This window comes from Oncorhynchus keta, chromosome 4, assembly GCF_023373465.1.
Source record: "Oncorhynchus keta strain PuntledgeMale-10-30-2019 chromosome 4, Oket_V2, whole genome shotgun sequence".
Taxonomy (NCBI): domain Eukaryota; kingdom Metazoa; phylum Chordata; class Actinopteri; order Salmoniformes; family Salmonidae; genus Oncorhynchus; species Oncorhynchus keta.
The window spans coordinates 35901961-35922703 of NC_068424.1; the positions used below are offsets into that span (position 1 = coordinate 35901961).

Consider the following 20743-nt stretch of genomic DNA (forward strand, 5'->3'; position numbering starts at 1 on the left):
AGATATTTCAAATGTTATATTATCAGCTGTGTACAGTGTTATAAACATGTGCAAATATTTGAAGCATAATTGGTTGGGAAAATAAATCTACATACCAGTTGTATTTACAATGTTGTTTGTGCTCTCAAAGCAACAGGTAAAGATTCTTACTGGGAATGTACCAATGTTAGATATGTTTTAAAATTATTTGTGGGTCTGTGATTTGCAGCTGTTTCCACCTCATTTTATGGGCAGTGTGCCCATAGCTGGTCTTTTCTCGAGAGTCAGGTCTGCCTATGGCGGCCTTTCTCGACAGCAAGGCTATGCTCTCTTAGTCTGTACTGGGTCAAGGATTTTCTTTATTCTGTTTCAGTCACAGTGGTCAGGTTTTCTGCCACTGTGTACTCTCTGACTCTTTCCTGTGTGTCAAATAGTTATCGTAACATTTTTTCATGATTTCACAATTGAATGTCACGTGCACAGTGAGTACAGTGAAATGCCTTTCTTGCACGTGAGTACAGTGAAATGCCTTTCTTACAAGCTCTAAACACAATAGCAATGCAATACTAAAAATAACATAAGTTAGAACAATAACACACAAGAAACAGAAATAAGAAAAACACTACAGTGCATTCAGAAACTTTTCACATCCCTTGAATTTTCCACATTTTGTTACGATACAGCCTTATTCTTTAATGGATTAAATATTTAAAACATCTCAACAGCCTACACACAATACCCCACAATGACAAATGAAAAAAAAAATACACATTTACTTAGGTATTCAGACACTTTAAACAGTACTTTGTTGAAGGTCCATTTGGAAGCGATTACAGCCTTGAGTCTCTTGAGTATGACGCTAAAAGCTTGGCACACCTGTATTTGGGCTGTTTCTCCCATTCTTCTCTGCGTTGCTGCACAGCTATTTTCAAGTCTTTCCAGATCTATTATTTTAATTACGGCTAGGGGTTCCAATAGCGGAACTTTTCGACAACATCCGGTGAAATTACAGAGTGCAAAATTCCCCAAACATTATTTGAAATATTTAACTTTTATACAATCACAATTGCAATCCAGCCACCGTGTCAGATTTATGGAGAAAGAAAACCATGTGATTATCTGAGGACAGCACCCCACCATACAAACACATGACAATCATATTTCAACCTACCATGCGCGACACAAAACTCAGAAATAACTATATAATTCATGCCTTACCTTTGAAGATCGTCTTCTGTTGGCATACCAAAATGTCCCATAAACATCACATATGGTCCTTTTTTTTCGATAAATTCCATCGTTAAATCTTCAAAATGTCAATTTATTTGGCACATTTGATTCAGAAAACTCGCCTTGACTAAAACTTTTCTAAAATGTTACCAGTAAATTTTGTCCGAAAATTTCAAACAATTTTCCTAATCCAACTTTAGGTATTTTAAAACGTAAATAATCTATACAATTTAAGACGGGATAAACTGTGTTCAATAGAGGTTCAAATGAAAGTGGAGTGAGCTCCAGGTCACGCGCCCCAAACAAAATTTTAGAGTGTTTTCTATCCAAATCCAATGATATGCATATCCTAGCTTCTGGGCCTGAGTAGCAGGCAGTTTACTTTGGGCACGCTTTTCATCCGGACGTGAAAATACCGCCCCCTTGCCCAAAGAGGTTGTTAAGATGCTTCTTAGATTGATGACACCAGACATGTAAGTACATATTAGTATGTAATTGTATCTTAGAATAACAATCCCTAATGCACCTGGCATAAGCTTCCTGCGACTTTCTCAAAGCATGGTTATAATTGGCAGACTACGGCTACGGATAGCGGAAACCAATCTCCCAACTTGAGCAATACTGCTATCTATCGGTAAACATAAGTATACCAGGTTACTACATTGCCCCTTTTAATACTAATAACTCAACAAATTTCCTTTTTAAGCTAAAGCAGCCAACTAACATTTTAAGATTTTCTCTTAACAATCACATGCTATTTTAATATTACATTTTTTCGAACATGATCTCCTTTAGGATCTGAAATAGTCTGGCAGACATCTCACTAATAGCACTTCACCCTTTAATGGTGAAACAAAGTCTTTTTGTGGAGACTTCACAGAAGGAGGTTGTCCTGGACTGGTGGTGACAGGAAGACCTTTTGGTCTCAGGTTGTTTGTCCAACTGCAACTTTGTGGAACATTCCAATGTCCTGTCCTGCTCATTTAAGCATTGATACATGTCCACGTATGGAACTGGAATTCGAGTTTGGATCTGATCCACGTGTCTCCTTTGAATGTGTCCACTTCCGATGATCACAGTATAGGTCCTGAGCAATCCTCAATTGTAGCTGGAACCCATTTAGGACCAAACCCATAGTTCTCGTGTAGACATCGTCTCCAGGTGAGAAACTTTTGAGTTTTGTTCTGTTGTCATGATTCCGTTTTTGATTCCATTGCTTTTATTTTATTTTCACTTTCAGGTCTGGCCTGGTGAAATCCATGGTTGACCTCAACCTCCTTGACATCAGCATGTCTTCAGGTGACAACCCAGTTATAGCTTGAGGAGTGATCCTGTAGCTAAACAAGAATCTGGACACCTTTGTTTCAATATTGTCCCCTTGCATCATCGTCATCCCCTCCAAGGTCTGAACCCAGGTTCTACTATTCCGTTTGAAGATGGGTGAAAAGGGGCCGACGTTACTTGCTGAATTCCATTTTGTTTCATGAAGCTTGTGAATTCAGTGCTAGTAAAACAAGTAGCATTGTCACTAACCAACATTTGAGGCAATCCTATGACACTGAAGCGTTGTCTCAACTTCTCAATCGTAGAGTGGGATGTTGACTTGTTCATGGGGTAAACATCCATCCACTTTGAATGCGAATCAATCAGCACAAGGAACATTTTCCCTAGGAAGGGTTCAGGGTAGTCCACATGTAGTTGTGTCCATGGTTTTTCCGGCCATTCCCATGGATGTAATGGCTTGGTGGGGGGTGACTTTCTGTTACTCTGACAATCTGCACACAGGCTAACCTCATTATCCACATCCTGGTCCAACTTTGGCCACCAGACGTATGACCTCGCTAAGCCTTTCATTCTCGACATACCTGGATGCGACTGGTGCAACAATTTCAGTAGCATACTCCACCCTTGTGGTGGGATAACTACTCTTGAACCCCACAGACCACACCCATCTCAAACACTCAAGCGGCGAGTGCAGTAAGACATGATCTGAGCCTCTGTCACTGTAGGCCATACTTTCAGGATAAATTCATGCACTTATGATAATGTCATGTTCTTTGAAGTCCATTGCCTGATTTTGTGTTGTCTTCACGGGTGCATCATCCAAAACACTGATCATCAAGACTTGGTCATTTTCTCTTTCCTGAGCAATTATTTCTGGAAAGGCCAGCCTACTCAGAGCATCAGCATTCCCATGGTATCTACCTGGCTTGTAAATCACTCTGTACTCGTAGGCCCTGAGCAACACAGCCCAACAACCTCTTTAACACTTGTCGGAGCTGGAGCACCAATGACTGCCCTCACTTTAGCTTTTACAGTGTGTAATTACCCCGTTGGGGCTTGGCGTCCACCTTATGACCTAGGTCCTGCACTTCATCTGCTAACAGTGTACACTTGCTCCTCTTCAGCCGGAGACCGGCCTCTTCCATCCCCCCTCAAATCTTCACCCAAGTTTCTGGGATGTGACTCCCGTGACAAGAATGTTGTCAAGGTAAACTGCTACCTTGGGTATGCCCTGCAGAACTCCCTCCGTGGTTCTTTGGAAGATAGCTGGTGCGGAAGACACCCCAAAAGGTAAGCATTTATAGGTAAACATTCCTTTGTGGGTGTTTATGGTCAGGTACTTCTGTGACGCTTCATCGATTAGCACTAGTTTTGTTTTGTTTTAGCACTAGTTCCAGTTTTGTGAACTGTTGCCCTCCGGTGAACGTTGAAAGCAAATCCTGCACTTTGGGTATAGGGTACTGCTCCAGTGATGACGTTCTATTTACAGTCAGCTTGTAGTCACCTCATAATCTGATCGAACCATCTGGTTTGAGTATGGGAACAACTTGACAGGAATAGTTATATCCTCTGCTAAGAGTCTGTCACATCCACTTTAGGCTTCATGGCATATGGAACTGATCTTGGCCTATAGAATCTGGGAGTAGCATCTGCAGCAACAAAAATGATAGTGTGGGCCCCTTTTAATGTCCCTAGCTCTTCTTTGACAACACACTCATACTTTGAAAGCACCTGCTGCAGTGTCACTGTCTCTGTGGCGACATGTTTGATTTCATCGCAGTTCAATTGTATTTCTTACAACCACACTCTCCCTAGTAAGCTGGGGCCAGTACCTTCCACTATTAAGATAGAAAAGTCTTCCTTTTGTCCTTGATATTCCACTTGAACATCAGCAACTCCAATCACAGTGATCTTCTCCCCTGTGTACGTTTCGAGTTTAATGGGGGTGTCTCTCAGTGTAGGCACTTCAAGCTCTTTCCACTTCTCATTGAATTGGGACATGTTCATCAGCGTGACGCTACATCCTTTGTCTATTTCAAACGGTACCTTAGGTCCATTTATTCCCATTTCCACAATGAAAGGTTTCACCCTTTTCATACTCACACCCCCTGTACACTGTACATTGAGAACGCTTGCTCTGTGTCTACTCACTCACTCACTTTCACTTTCTACCACTTGATTTGAGCGGTAGCTATAAAGCATTGCGAGGTATTTGGTATTTTTCTGTCCATTTTCTTTTCTGTAGCCCGTGGCTTTTTCTTATTGCGACACACCCTCGCAATGTGTCCTATTATGCCACAGGCATAACACTTTCATGTTTGAAGTTACAGTCAAACACTGTGTGTTTGCCTTTGCAACGAGACATCTCTATTGGCAGCTGCCCCGCGGCTATCCCCTCTTTGAAATTCAGTGCACCCAGAGTTACTTGTCTTTACTTTCCGGCAATCAGTTGCAATACTTGCCTGCAAATCCAGTGCATTTCTATTCGCGGACTCAATGAGTGCATTCTCAAACATGAGATTAGGCTCACACATTATCATTATCCCCACACACCAGCCGATCGCGTAGCATAATGTATTCCCATAGTTGCAGTCCAATGCTAGTTTTCTCAACTTAGCCAGATATTCCCCCACTGATTCAGTAGGTTTCTCATGTGTCAATCAAACTTGAATCATCGCACTGTTTCAATGGGTTTGAAGTGATCTTTTAATAGTTTGCTATATCTATGAGTGACTTATCCTGGCTTCCGGGCTCAACAGGTTTCTCATTAAGCTGTATGTCTACGCACCGATATTGCTTATGAGTTTATAGGGGTGGTGCGGTGAAAGGGAAATGTCCCGTGCTTGTTGAACACCTCTCTGAGATCTTGGTACTCTGCGGGAATGGCGTAGACGTCCGGAAACCACCTCCGAGGACCCAGGATGACGTCCCAGGGCAGGTTGTGCCGCCTTCAGACAATGGGTGTGGCAGAACGGACTCCAGCCCATGATGGCACCCGTAGACCAGTTGATGAGTGGGTTGTGTCACTGGAGACAGGAGAATCCCAAAACCACGTGGATCTGGGGAACTTGATGAGCAGGAACTGAATGGTCTCGCTGTGAAATGTTATTCCCTGACACACGTAGGTTGATGGGAGTGGTGTTATGGGTGACCCGACCTATAGAGTCCCCGTCCAACGCTCTAACATCCATGGGAATGGAGAGGGGCTGAGTCGGCCCCGGAAAAGCTCTCATCGGCCCCAGAGCCATTGCAGACAAGGAGAGATTTGGACTGGTTTCCCCACAGCAGAATGACATGAAAAGGGTGCGAGTAAGGGAAGCAGAAAAGTTCCTCATATGGCCCACCAGAGTTTGTACTATCAGGTATGAAGGTAAGACCCAGATGCAGAACACGTCAAATAAACAATAGTTAAATATTCCAACAGGGGCAGGCAATAGACAGGTCAAGGCAGGCAGAGGTCAGTAAACGAGAGGTGGGGCAACAGTTTCGGGTGGCAGGCAGGGTCAGGGTAAGGCAGAGGTTGGTAAGGCAGAGGTTGGTAATCCAGAGCGGGGCAAAGGCACAGGTCGGCAGGCAGGCTCATGGGCAGGCAGAGTGGTCAGGACAGGCAAGGGTCAAAACCAGGAGCTGAGAGACAAAATTCTGGTTAACTTAAACAAACAGATGACCTGGAAACAGACAACCAGAGAACACAGGCTTAAATAAATACACACGGGATCATGGGGAAGATGGGAGACACCTGGAGGGGGGTGGAGACAATCACAAAGATAGGTGAAACAGATCAGGGTGTGACATATTTCTGTATAGCGGCATTAGTTATTTTATTAGCAGCAAAGACATTTTCCTTTATTTCACAGTACTCCTCCCATTCCTGATTTTTAGGGTCAAATGATGGTTGCGAGCCTATTGTTGCCAAAACTATCTTTTCCGGTTTGCTCTCCCCTCAAATAGTCAATCATTTGTCCTACCCGTAACCATGGAATCAATCCTTCAGCATCTTCTCACTTGAGTCTCACATCCAGCGTCACACGCCAAACACTCCTTTGAATTTGTGGAAAACAAATCCAACGAAGTCATCCATAGTCATCCTCGTCGCCAAATATGTATCATCTTAAAATGCTTCTTACATTGATAACACCAGAGACATAAGTACGTTTTAGTATTTAATTGTAACTTAGAATAACATTCCCTAAAGCACCTGGTGTAAGCTTTCTCAAACATGGTTATATATGGCAGACATAGAAAACGGCTACGGATAGCGGAAAGAAAACCCCCGACTTAAGTCAATACTGCCATCGACTGGCAAACATAAATATAACAGGTTACTATACCAAAGATGTTAGATCGGGTTCAAGTCCGGGCTCTGGCTGGGCCACTCAAGGTCATTCAGAGGCTTGTCCCGAAGCCACTACTGTGTTGTCTTGGGTGTGTGCTTAGTGTCATTGTCCTCTTGGAAGTTAAACCTTTGCCCCGGTCTGAGGTCCTGAGCGCTCTGGAGCAGGTTTTCATCAAGGATCTCTATTTACTGTACTCCGTTCATCTTTCTCTCTATCCTGTCAAGTCTCCAAGTCTCTGCCACTGAAAAACATCCCCACAGCATGATGCTGCGACCACCAAGCTTCACCCTACGGATGGTACCAGGTTTCCTCCAGATGTGACACTTGGCATTCAGGCCAAAAAGTTAAATCTTGGTTTCATCAGATCAGAGAGTCTTGTTTCTCATGATCTGATAGTCTGTAGGTACCTTTGACAAACTCCAAGTGGACTTTAATTTGCCTTTTACTGAGGAGTGTCTTCCGTCTGGCCAATCTACCAAAGAGGCTGATTGATGGAGGGCTGCAGAGTTGTCTTTCTGGAATATTCTCCCATCTCCACAGAGGAGCTTTGGAGCTCTGTCAGAGTGACCATCGAGTTCTTGGTCACCTTCCTGTCCAAAGCCCTGTTGCGCTAATTGAGCAGTTTGTCCAGGTGACCAGTTCTAGGAAGAGTCTTGGTGGTTCAAAACAAATTCATGCAGGCCACTGTGTTCTTGGGACCTTCAATACTGCATAAATGTTTTGGTACCCTTCCCCAGATCTGTGTCTCGACACATTCCTGTCTTGGAGCTCTACGTACAAATCCTTCGATCTCATGGCTTGGTTTTTGCTCTGACATGCACTGTCAACTGTGGAACCTTATATAGACAGGTGTGAGCCTTTCCAAATCATGTCGAATCAATTGTAGAAACCTCTCAAGGATGATCAATGGAAACAGGATGCACCTGAGCTCAATTTCGAGTCTCATTGCAAAGGGTCTAAATACCTATGTAAAGAAGATTTTTCTGATTTTTATTTTTATTTCATTTGCAAAAAAATCTAAATTGTTTTTTCTTCGTCATTATGGGGTATTGTGTGTAGATTGATGAGGAAAAAAAGTCATTTAACGTATTGTAGAAAAAGGCTGTAATGTAACAATCTGGAAAAAGTCAAGGGGTCTGAATACTTTGCAAATGCACTATATACAGGTTCAATAATTTCCAGTAGCATATTTACAATGTGCTTGGATACTGAAGTGATATACAGAACCAGTCAAAAATTTTGGATACATCTACTCATTCCAGGGTCTTTCTTTATTTTAGTTATTTTCTACATTGTAGAATAATAGTGAAGACATCAAAACTATGAAATAACACATGGAGTAACCAGAAAAGTGTTAAATAAATCTACGTATATTTTATTTTTGAGATTCCTCAATTAGCAACCCTTGGCATTCTTTCAACCAACTTCACATGAATGCTTTTCCAACAGTCTTGAAGGAGTTCCCACATATGCTGAGCACTTTTTGGCTGCTTTTCCTTCACTCTGCGGTCCAACTTATCCCAAACCATCTCAATTGGGCTGAGGTCAGGTGATTGTGGAGGTCAGGTCATCTGATTTAGCACTCTATCACTCTCCTTCTTGGTCAAATAGCCTTGTGACGTGCAATTGAGATTGCGTTGTCTATGAATCTGTTGGACCGGTATGCAAATTGGAGTGGATCTAGGGTGTCTGGGATACTGGAGTTGTGTGCCAGAACCAGAATGCAAAGCACTTCATGATTACATATGCGAGTGCTACAGGGCGGTAATCATTGTGGAATGAAGCCTGAGAGTTCTTGGGAACAGGAACGATGGTGGTCATCTTAAAACATGTGGGGATTACAGACTGCAATAAAGAGAGGTTGAAAATACAGTGAATATGATTGCCAGCTGTTCTGCGCATGCTCTGAAAAAGCACCCTGGAATACTGCCGGGTGCCCGCGTTGCGGGTGTTGACCTGATTTAAAGATCTTATTCACTTTGGCCACGGTGAGCGATATCACCCAGTCCTCTGGGTTGGCGATGGCCCTCACCCGGCATGATGTTGTTATTGTGTAAACTTGCATGAAATGTGTTGAGTTCGTCTGGTAGAGAGGCATCTTTGGGCAGATTACGGCTGTGTCATCCTTTGTAATCCATTATGGAATGTAGCCGCTCCCACATGCAGAAGGTGTCGGAGCCTGTGTACATCGACAAGCTATAAGTGTAGCCTCTTAACATATTCCATCCAGCGCTAGCTAAAGTGGGCCTTTAGCATAATCTCTGATACTGGTGACCATTTCTCAACGGAGCGAGTTGCGGGGCACTTCCTATTTGAGCTTCTGCTTGTAAAAAGGAGGCAGGAGTACAGAGTCATGATCCTATTTGCCGATTGGCAGACAAGGGAGGGCCTTTTGTACTTGCTTTTGTGTAGAATAACAGCGGTATAAGACTTTATCACTCCTAGTTGCAAAGGAGACAAGTTGTGCATCACGTGGCTTAATGACACATAATTATTATTTTTCTTATCACGAGGTGGAACGTATACAAGTCTCTAAAACAGCTGAAAACTCCCTGATGGAGGTAGAAGAGTTGGCATTTGACCATTAGGTATTCCAATTTGGGTGAATAATGGGCCGACACTTCCACACTCGAGTCATTATACCCCCTCTCAATTTTCCCTGACTCCACTGTCCTGTCCGCATAGTGAATGGGGAATTCATTGAGTAGGATAGTAATGGGGGGTATCTTGTCCGAGACCCATGTTTGAGAAATGCAGAGAATATTGCAGTTTCGAGAGTCCTGTTGGTAGCAAATCCGTGATTGGAGGTCATCTATCTTATAATCAAGTGATTTGCCAGTAGAATGGAGTGAAGAGGTTGCCGGTTTTCCCTTTGTCTTAATCTCACCCGGATCCCCCCTCTTGCTTCTGTAATGCCTGCATTTCCACTTGGGTAGGCCGAAAATTGGGTCGGAATTACAGAAAGAGCCCAGGGCAGGTGAGTTGAACTTGAAGCCACATTTGAGGTAAGTAACTGCTGATCTGATGTTCAGAAATTCTTGTCGGTTGTAAGAAATTAAGGCAGATTTCGTTAAAAAATTAAGTAAAAATAAACTACAAAAGAGTCACAAATAATCAGTTGGCTCGGAACTTGCAAAACGGCGGCAATCCAGTACGACGCCATCTTATCTACACTGAGTACACCAAACATTTGGAACACCTCCCTAATATTGAGTTGCATCCCCCCTTTTGCCCTTAGAACAGCCTCAATTTGTCTGGTCATGGACTCTACAAGGTGTCGAAAGCGTTCCACAGGAATGCTGGCACATGTTGACTCCAATGCTTCCCTCAGTTGTGTGAACATCCAGTTGGCCGGATGTTCTTTGGGTGGTGGACCATTATTGATACACACGGGAAACTGTTGAGCATGAAAAGCCCAGCAGCGTTGCAGTTCTTGACACAAACCGGTGCGCCTGGCACCTACTACCACACCCCATTCAAAGACACTTGAATGTTTTTGCCTTGCCCATTCACCCTCGTCTGTCTGCCGATCGTTCAGTGTGCTGTGTTTTAGGGACCACCCGCTCTAGATGTCTGACTGCCAAAAAATGTAATGATTCTACATGTAAATTGGTGCGTTGTCTGTTCGCAAAAAAACATTGATGTGCTAGGTACTCTCAGTGAGCAAATGCTTTTGATGTGTTTGAACCCTTAGAAGTATCTACAGACTGATCTGCTCACTCAGTTGCAGGTTGTTTAGGTTTCTGGTGTGCTTATTCTACTGGTTGTTGGTTTGCTAGAGAGTTTGCTGGGTAGTCCTATGCAATAAGAATCCTAATAGTTGTCAAAAATCCAAGGTTGTATGTTTGAAGTTTTGAATAAATGGTTGTGTTGTAGAAGGTAGATTTATGTGTGAGTCCTTGTAAAACAATCCAGGTTTATCCAACTCTAATTCAGGTTTGAGGTTATTCAGGGGCTCATGTGCCCCCAACTTACCCCTCCCCCCTCTCTCTCTATCTCTAGCTCTCTCTATTTCCCTCATACCCTCTCTCGTCCTCTCATTGAGTCTTCCTTCCTCTCCAAAACATTCCCAGTTTAGAGTAACAGGCCGAGGGCACGCTGGCTGTCATTTCATCCTGTTTTACACACATTTCCTGTAAAACAGATACAGTATCACAGAGCAGCTCCCACGGTAAAATGTATGTAGTTCTGTCCTTGAGATGTTCTTGTCTAATGATGTTCTGTATTATGTCATTCTGTATTATGTTTTGTGTGGACCCCAAGGAGAGTAGCTGCTGCTTTTGCAACACCTAATTCTAATAAAATACCAAATACCAAATAGCCACACACACACGCACGCACACACACACACACTCGCTCGCTCACTCACTCACTCACTCACTCACTCACTCACTCACTCACTCACTCACTCACTCACTCAGACTCCATCACTCAATCACTCAGACTCCATCACTCAATCACTCAGACTCCATCACTCACTTACACAGACTCACTCACTCAAACTCACTCACTCACACAGACTCACTCACGCAGACTCTCTCACTCACTCACACACACACAGACTCACTCACACACACAGACTTACACACACACACAGACTTACACACACACTCACACTCACACACTCACTCACTCACTCAGACTCACACACACACACACACACACACACACACACACACACACACACACACACACACACACACACACACACACACACACACACACACACACACACACACACACCCCATCACTCACACAGACTAACTCACATTCTCACTCACTCAAACTCATCACTCCATCACTCACATAGACTCACTCACACAAACTCATTCACTCGCTCCATCACTCACTTACACAGACTCACTCACTCAAACTCACTCACTCACGCAGACTCACTCACTCACGCAGACTCACTCACTCACGCAGACTCTCTCACTCACGCAGACTCTCTCACTCACTCACACACACACAGACTCACTCACACACACCCACTCACTCAGGCTCACTCACTCAGGCTCACACACACACACACACACACACACACACACACACACACACACACACACACACACACACACACACACACACACACACACACACACACACACACACACACACACACACTCACTCACTCACAGACTCCATCATTCACTCACTCACTCACTTAGACTCCATCACTTACTTACACAGACTCACTCACTCACGCAGACTCACTCACTCACGCAGACTCTCTCACTCACTCACACACACACAGACTCACACACACACTCACTCAGGCTCACTCACTCAGGCTCACCCACCCCACACACACACACACACACACACACACACACACACACACACACACACACACACACACACACACACACACACACACACACACACAGTCACACACACACAAAGACTCACACACACACACGCAGGCTCACTTACTCAGGCTCACCCAGACCTCATTCATTCACACACACAGACTCCATCACTTACACACACTGTTCACTCACACACACACACACACACACACAGACTCACACACACACACAGACTCACACACACTCACTCACACAGTCTCACTTACTCACTCAGGACCTCATTCATTCATTCACTCAGACTCCATCACTTACTCAGGCTCACTCACTCAGGCTCACACACACACACAGACTCTCACACACACACAGTCTCACACAATCAATCAATCAAGGCTCACTCACTCAGGCTCACTCACTCAGGCTCACACACACACACAGTCTCACTCACACAGTCTCACTCACTCACTCACTCACTCACTCACTCACTCACTCACTCACTCACTCACACACACACACACACACACACACAGACTCACTCACTCACAGAGACTCACTCACTCCCTCAGACTCACTCACTCAGACTCACTGACTCACTTACTCACAGACACACACACACACACACACTCAAACATCCCTGAGAACAAGTTGCTTTTCTTCTTTAGATGTGTCTTCCATTTTGGAACTTATTATTTTTCTGCATATCTCTGATCTTTCCTATGCCTTCTCTTATTCACATAGAATTCGGATGTCTTTCTCGGCTCTTTAATTAGTCCTTTTTTAAAAAGAGAGATGAAATCTGACATGCATCTACATCTATATTTGAAGAGCGAAGCCAAGAGTGGATGGTTTTAAGTGGTTGTTGGATGTGTTTCGTGACCCTTGTTGTATTTGTTTATGCGCCGAGGTGACCTTTAAACCCTGGCTATGCAGGAAGCAATCGGAAGCGGCAGATAATCTCCTACTTTGCATAGACCGACTGACTCTCCTGTCTCACTGTGGTACAAACGCACGCACCCACATGCAATGTCTATATCTGCTTGCCCTGAAGCAGGGCCACTCTTTGGCGGGGAGTGAGGAAGGGAGAGGAGGGAAAGAATGGAGGGAGGAAGCGAGAGAGAGAGGTGGAAAGGCAAAGCGGCATCTGTAATGCAAATGGACGCCTGCAACCCTGCATTATTCAAAGTGTTCAATGGAAAATTGAGCTTTTTTGATCTCTTGTCATTAAACTTCCTGGCAGAGTGGTCCATTCTCATTTGGGTTATTTTGGCCCAGTTCGCCTTCACATTCTCCTGTGTCTTGGTTTTCTCTCATTTCTCTCTCTTTACCTCTTGTAATGTAAACAAAATACTTTCTCCCTCAGCCTTTTCAATGGGGCTGCCACAAGCTTTCTCTCCCCCTCCCTCCATCCTCCACTCCTCTCTATGAGGTCATGACTGATAAGCCCTCTCGTCTTCTTTCCTTCCTTCCATCCTATTGAACCGCTTGAAAAGAGGAAAGAATTGAAAAAGAAGAAGAAAGGAGCTACGTTCTGTTTTATGGCCCTAATTTCCTTGTGTATTTGATCTGTGGATTATAGTGTGCCAGCAGCCACCAGGCACTGCCACGATACAGACGGTGGATCATTATGAGTTTCTCTCCCTCACTCTCTCTCTCTCTGTCTGTCTCTCTCTCTCTCTCTGTTCAGCCTCAACGCTCTTCAATCTCAACACTCTTCCTATTAAGAGAGCAGAGAAAAGGATTATGTTTCACTCGTCTGAATGTCAGATTTGCACAATGCAGAGACGGTGAATTTATTGAGCGAGCACAGCTCCATTGTTAATTGCTGTGGATGGTAGCAATGGAGGGATAGTTATCTCTGTTCGGTTCCTCTCTCTCACTCTCTCACTGTTTTTTTCACTGTTTTTCTCTCACCCTTTTTTTTTCTTGTTTTTCTTCTCTCACCCTCTCTCTCCTTTGTTTCCCTCAACCCCTTTTAGTTTGGAATAGTTAAGATGTTTGATGTGGGAATGCAATCAGCGGTCTTGGTGCGTCGACGACAAAAGTTCCATTTATTTTCTTGTTCCGTTTATTTTGTCATTAATGCGCCTGCACAGTTTTGCATGTCGTTTGGTTGGGCTGCCGGGCCGGAGCAAAGAGAGAGAGGGGGAAACTGCTTTATTTCTATTTGATGGATTAGAGCCTGAGCTTTTTTGAATAATTCATTTGAAGTTATTAATGTGACTGTCAGATATTTTGAGCTCTGGACCCTGTTTATCAGAAGGGCGTCTCAGTATTTCAATGTTTTTCCCTAAAGAGAACTGTAGCGTGCAGCTGCACAGAAGCATGTCTGCCTATACAGGCGCTCTGGATAAGAGCCACTGCTAAATTACTAATGTAACTGTAGCACCTGCCTTTCCCTAAATCTGACACAAAGACAACAGGCATATTATAGTCGTTAATGACATGAATAGCCCTGACCTGCATCACAAATTGCACCAAATTCCCTTTATAGTGCATTGCTTTTGAACAGAGCTCTATGGGTCCTGGTCAAAGGTAGTGCACTTTAAAGGGAATAGGGTGCCATTTTTTATGCAAAATAAACCTATGTGTTCTGGCTTCAGTAACGTCCTGGGTATAAATCTGAAACTGTACAGATGCTGTATGGGTTGTTCTGGCCAGGTCATGACGTAAGTCAAGGTTACGACTCGGGGGGCTCCCGAGGACATGATATGCATCTGCTGCCTGGGTCTCCGATTGTGGCCGCATCCCAAATCACATTCTAATTCCTACATAGTGTACTACTTTTGACAAAAGTTTCTCTCTCTGTGTCTCTATCTCTGTGTTTATGTCTGTATCTCTCTCTGTTTCGGGTGGCAGGTAGTGTAAGTTGTAGAAGGCAGCAGCCAGGCTGGTGAGCTTGACGATGGATGGCCTGACTTGACTAGCTCCATCTAATGATCACTGCATGTTGTGTGATTGGTCAGACCGCTGCAGGGTAATCTTTCCACGGACAGAATTCTTGTCAAAGTGCTCTCTCTCTAGCTCTCGCTCTCTCTCTGAGTCTATTTCCATCCCTCTCTAAAATTATCTTAATTTTCATCTACTGGCTCTTTGATTGACACCGAAGGTGTTACTTTGAGATGTTTTAATACATTTTTCCTTCCCCTTGAGGTTCCCACTCCCCGATTCTTGGGAAAGTTTGAGAAATGCAATAAGAGGCAAAACTCTTTGAATTGTCAACCTTCCGTCCATAACTTCGACTTTCTGTAACTTCCAGGGAGTCAGTATCAGTGATGGATCACCGAAACCACAGGAAAAGCCCTTAGCTCTTGAAATGTAACCTATATTGTATTGTACAGTCAATATCAATAAGAAATATACCTGTAGAGAGAGAAAGCAGCCAGGGGTGTGTTTCTCCTCATAGCTGCCTTATAATCTTCAGAGGAAACATCTGCTGTGTTGGAGCATCCAGAGCTGTGGTCAAACCGCTAATCTGGAAGTGGGAGGATGTCCTTTAGACGCGGTGGATCTCAACTCTCCTCGCTGACCCCCAGGCTTTTCACAGTTTCCTTGTAGCCCTGACTTACCACACCGGATTTCACTAAGCAAGGGCTATTTGATTTGTTGAAAAGTTGAATCGGGTGTACAGCTCTGGAATAGATCAAATGGATCAAATGCATGGCGTTTAACGTGTTTAAGAACCATCTTCTGTGTAGGAGCATCTCCAAAGTTGTGGTCGAATCATGGTCAAACCACCAATCTCAGCACAAATATAGGAGTGGGAAGGTGTCCTTTAGAGGAACCACTCCCCCTCTTTGGTCCCCTTGCAGTGAGGGTCTAGTGGGCACGCATACACGGAAACACTCACGCTGTCATGGCAAGATTAGAGGTCCCGACCTCTGAGGCAGCTGGAAGGGGTTTCATCACAGATAAGATGCTTTGTGTGTGTGTGTGTGAGTGTGAGTGTGAGTGTGAGTGTGAGTGTGAGTGTGTGTGTGTGTGTGTGTGTGTGTGTGTGTGTGTGTGTGTGTGTGTGTGTGTGTGTGTGTGTGTGTGTGTGTGTGTGTGTGTGTGTGTGTGTGTGTGTGTGTGTGTGTGTGTGTGTGTGAGGCAATGGGCCTGTTAGCCATCTGAAAGCTGTTTCCTTTCCTGAAGGATGAATCTAACATATCTGCATTTGATGTCGTTTATAAAGACACTTTGAGCAAAACCACACATCACAACCATCTCCAAATGAGCTCATTTGCGCACATCAAAGAAGCGCTGCACAATCGTATTTTCAATTATGCCAGGTTTTTATTGCTTTTTCTAAATTGAATGAACCTTTCTTAGGTGATGTGGGACGAAGTTGTAGGCAACTTAACAGAAGAAGATTGCAACACATCAATGTTAATAAAAGCCCTAACGAACAAGAACAACTTTTGTCGAGTGTAAATGATTGGTGTTCTCAAACACTGGTTTGTGTGCCGAAGCAGCTCCTTCAGTACACCGGAGAGAGAGACACAGAGGGAGATACAGAAAGAGAACAATGAAGAAGGAGAGTGAGATGTGGGGATAAAAGAGAGAGGTGGATATAGAGATGGAGGGAGAGAGAGGTATTATTACAACACAGCAGATGCACTTGCTGCGTGCTGTGACAGAAAACAATTTGTTTTTTTTTGTTTGTCTCCTTGTTTATGTGTATGTTTCCTCTCAAGTGTGTATCTTTTGAACATTTTAAAACATTGTACACTGTCTCCCCGTGTGTGTGTGTGCAGCTCGTATGAGAGTTGTGATTGTGTGTGTGTGTGTGTGTGTACATGCGCATTTGTGTGTTCGGCGTTCATATGAGAGGTGTTTGCACAGCACATCTAAGTCATGTTGTTTATGTGACCTTGGTTAGTTTCATCTCCTGTCACTGTGGTGATGAAGCCATGCCATTTCTCCTTGCCTCCTACTGCACTCTGTGACAGAGGGGGCTGACGCCCACTCACGCACAGAGGTGGGACACACATATATCCAGTGGTCATTTTAACATGAAAAGCTATGCAAAAAAAAAGAAGAAGAAACTTTTAATAAAGCAATTATAACAAATTCTGCAGAGTTCAATTAATGTCAACTTTTCCATCTGGAAAGTGGTTGTCAAACAGTGATTGCTCAACTTTGAACTAAGGAAATGTTGTATTAAAAAGCACACGTGATTTGTCATCCCTCCCGAGGAGTGTGTGTATATGCCTAGCCAACAACGTTCCTCAACCAAACATATATTTTCCCTATCTGAGTATTCTATATTTTTCATTAATCTCATCCTACCTTCTCTATTTTTTCCCTCCCTTTATTCTGTCTCTCTTTTAGTTTATTTGATTTGATTTGGAGGGCGGTGTAGAGGAACCACAGCAGCTGTTTGGGAGGCTGCTTTTCAATGGAGAGGTACAATCACTTAATCACTAAATGACTAATACTGTCTAATGCAGTGTTCCTACTTCCTCCCCCTTGTGTGTGAAAGACGTTTGTACGATGTGTGTGTTGACACGTGTGTGTGTGTGTGTGTTCACTCATTCTACTTTCGTAGTGTGGATTGATTCAACGTCCTTGGTTCTGTCTATGACTTCCCTCTGGCCATGCAGCTCAACGACAGTCTATTGAGTTAGTGTGTGATGCAGGGTCTGTGTTTTTACAGAGTGTGTGCGTGTCAGGGTTTCCATCAGGAAAACGTGGAGCTGGACATTTGACCGGCAGCATTTTAATTTGGACACATATTCATTGGTTGGGAAACATAGTCATTGGTTGGACACATATTCATTGGTTGCGTAACCAGATTAGGGAGTCTACCACAGTTCTCAGAATGACAGAAATCACATTTAGTTTATGGGAGTTCTGTCTTAACAGAACATGCAATTCAGATGCAATGGCGTGCATCATTCTTACTGAATTTCAAGGAGCAATTTGAAGATGGAATAAATAGGTGGCACGCCCACAAGGCTAGGGCAAACTGTCCCTAAAGTAAATAGAATTAAATTCCAGTCTATACAGAAAAAAAATGAAAACCATTCAAAATAGGCTACAATACCAGAAAACATCATTTGGCCACAGACGATTATTAGCTTCTTTAAAAAAAAAGAATCATAGATCCCAAATTCAATACAACAACTAAGCCTAGGTGACATCCAAAAAACGTTAAAAAGCAATGAGGCATGCAACAGATCAGATGTTGATAACTATTAGTTGTTCAGCAACTAATAGGCTACGCGCAACTGGCCGTTCCATTCAATTAGCAGGAAAACACCAAATCTCCTGTTACATAAAAATCCAATCTAAATAGGCTAGCATGGGTTGCTAATATGACTAGGATTGTGCCTTTGGCTACTGGAGAATGAAAGAAAGTTGATTTAAAAACAAATAGAACATGAGAGAAAAACGCTACTAGTTTCAATGTCATATGGAAGTCTTTATTAAACAATATTAAGTTGGTTGGATATTTGCTAGGCAACTTTGAAGTTAGGGGAAAGGGGGTACCTAGTAAGTTGTCCAACTGAATGTATTCAACTGAAATATGTTTTCCGCATTTAACCCAATCCCTCTGAATCAGGCTGCCTTAATCGACTTCCATATCTTCAGCGCCCAGTGGGTTAACTGCCTTGCTCAGTGGCAGAACGACAGATTTCCACCTTGTCAACTTGGGGATTCAATCCAGCAACCTTTTGGTTACTGGCCCAACGCTCTAACCACTAGGCTACCTGCCGCCATGGAGTGGCGCGCTTCATGTTCAGGTTTCAAACAATTAAGTATATGTTTTCAAAATGCATACTGCCTCGAGCTGATAGCAAAGTGGTGTGCGATGCGCTGAAGTCTGCCTAGTTGCCTATGCACTTGAATGGGAAGCATTCTTCAGTTACCAGTTGAGAAATAAAAGTAGTAGCTCTTTTCAGTCATGGCCATTAGTTTTTTGTTTGTTGTTGTTTGTTTTTTTTACATGCGATTGCCTTTAGAATTGTTGTGCGATGATTGTGCTTATTAAAGCACGTGTTTCATTCCAACAGCAACAAACAGCTGTATCGGCAGTTCTCGCACTACATTGACAGCTATTTCAATCAACGAGTAGGCTAAAATCCATTATTTTGCAATGGGATAACATTTCTTCTACTGGACAATTGGACGGTGCCAATTTTATTTATCAGCTTTGCGATCGTTTTATCGGCCCAAAGCTGGCGAAACGGAAACTCTGTTTTTGTGTGTGTGTTTTTGTTTTGTATTTGTATTGTGTGTGTGTGTGTGTGTGTGTGTGTGTGTGTGTGTGTGTGTGTGTGTGTGTGTGTGTGTGTGTGTGTGTGTGTGTGTGTGTGTGTGTGTGTGTGTGTGTGTGTGATGCAGGGGTGTGTGTGTGATGCGGGAGTCTGTGTTTCTACACAGAGAGAGATGCGTGCTGCCTATTTTGTTAGCCCTTTGGCTCAGACCGCTTTGCTCCCTATGTGGTAAAAGTAGTACATTATGTATGGAATAGGGTTTCATTTGGGATGCAGGGAGTGGAATCAGTGACCAAAGGCTGCCTTTGTACACAGCCTGTTGTGAGGGTTTCAGCTACAGTAAATGGATACAATAGATGCACCCGGATTTGCTGAATGGTTGTGGATTAAGGCAGTAACTCTGGGTGATAAAAAAATAAGGTGCAAGGGCATCCCGAGTGGCGCAGTGGACTAAGGCAATGCATCACAGTGCTGGCTGTGCCACTAGAGATTCTGGGTTTGAGTCCAGGCTCTGTCTGGGTTAGGGGAGGGTTTGACCAGCAGGAATGTCCTTGTCCCATTGCGCAATAGTGACTCCGGTGACAGGCCGCGCGCAGTACACGCTGACATGCTTGCCAGGTGTACGGTGTTTCCTCCGACACATTGGTGTGCTGGCTTCCGGGTTAAGTGGGCATTGTGTCAAGAAGCAGTGCAGCTTGGTTTGGTTGTGTTTCGGAGGATGCAAGGCTCTCGACCTTCGCCTCTTCTGAGTCTGTACGGGAGTTGCGAAATTGGGGAGAAAGAGGTAAAAAAATATATATAATAAGGTGCGTTATCAAAAGTTTCCACCTAAAACAACAAATGTTACAGAAGATTTAGCAAACAACCAAGCAAAGAAAGGGAGGCGGCTCGACTGCTAAAGCCACAGAAAGGAATTTGGAGTCAAAAATGCACAGAAAGCATAAACACACACACACACACACCCTCTCCTAGATTCGTAGACAATAGAAACAAACAGTGCGGAGCCGAGCAGATAAACATCCTTTGGCTATAGCAACAAGACTGCCTGCTGCGCGCTCTGTTTCTCTCTCTTATAGCAATAGTCTAACGACACACACTGTTTCTCTCTCTATAGTCATTATCTAAATGATGACACAGGTGTTGGTTTCACTGGTGTCGGGAGATGAGGACAGGGAAAGATTTCTGGAAGAGAGAGGGAGGGTGGGTCGGAGGAGGTGTAGTAGGGAGTGGGTTTACAAATAAGTGAGGGAGAACTGGAAATGGGATGGAGGGAGGGAGGTAAGGTGTGTAGGAGTGGGTGTATTAATTAGTGTATGTGGGAGGAAGCGAGAGGGTGTAGAAGTGAGTAACGAGGGAATGTGGGAGGGATATAATGAAGGATAATTTAAATGTGTTGGAGTTTAAA

The 20743-nt window shown here is 43.8% G+C and overlaps 1 pseudogene; it reads left to right on the forward strand.

Moving 5' to 3' along the window:
* The window catches only part of LOC118382967 (ribonuclease 3-like), a 165786-nt pseudogene that overhangs the window by 75879 nt on the left and 69164 nt on the right, over nt 1-20743 (forward strand).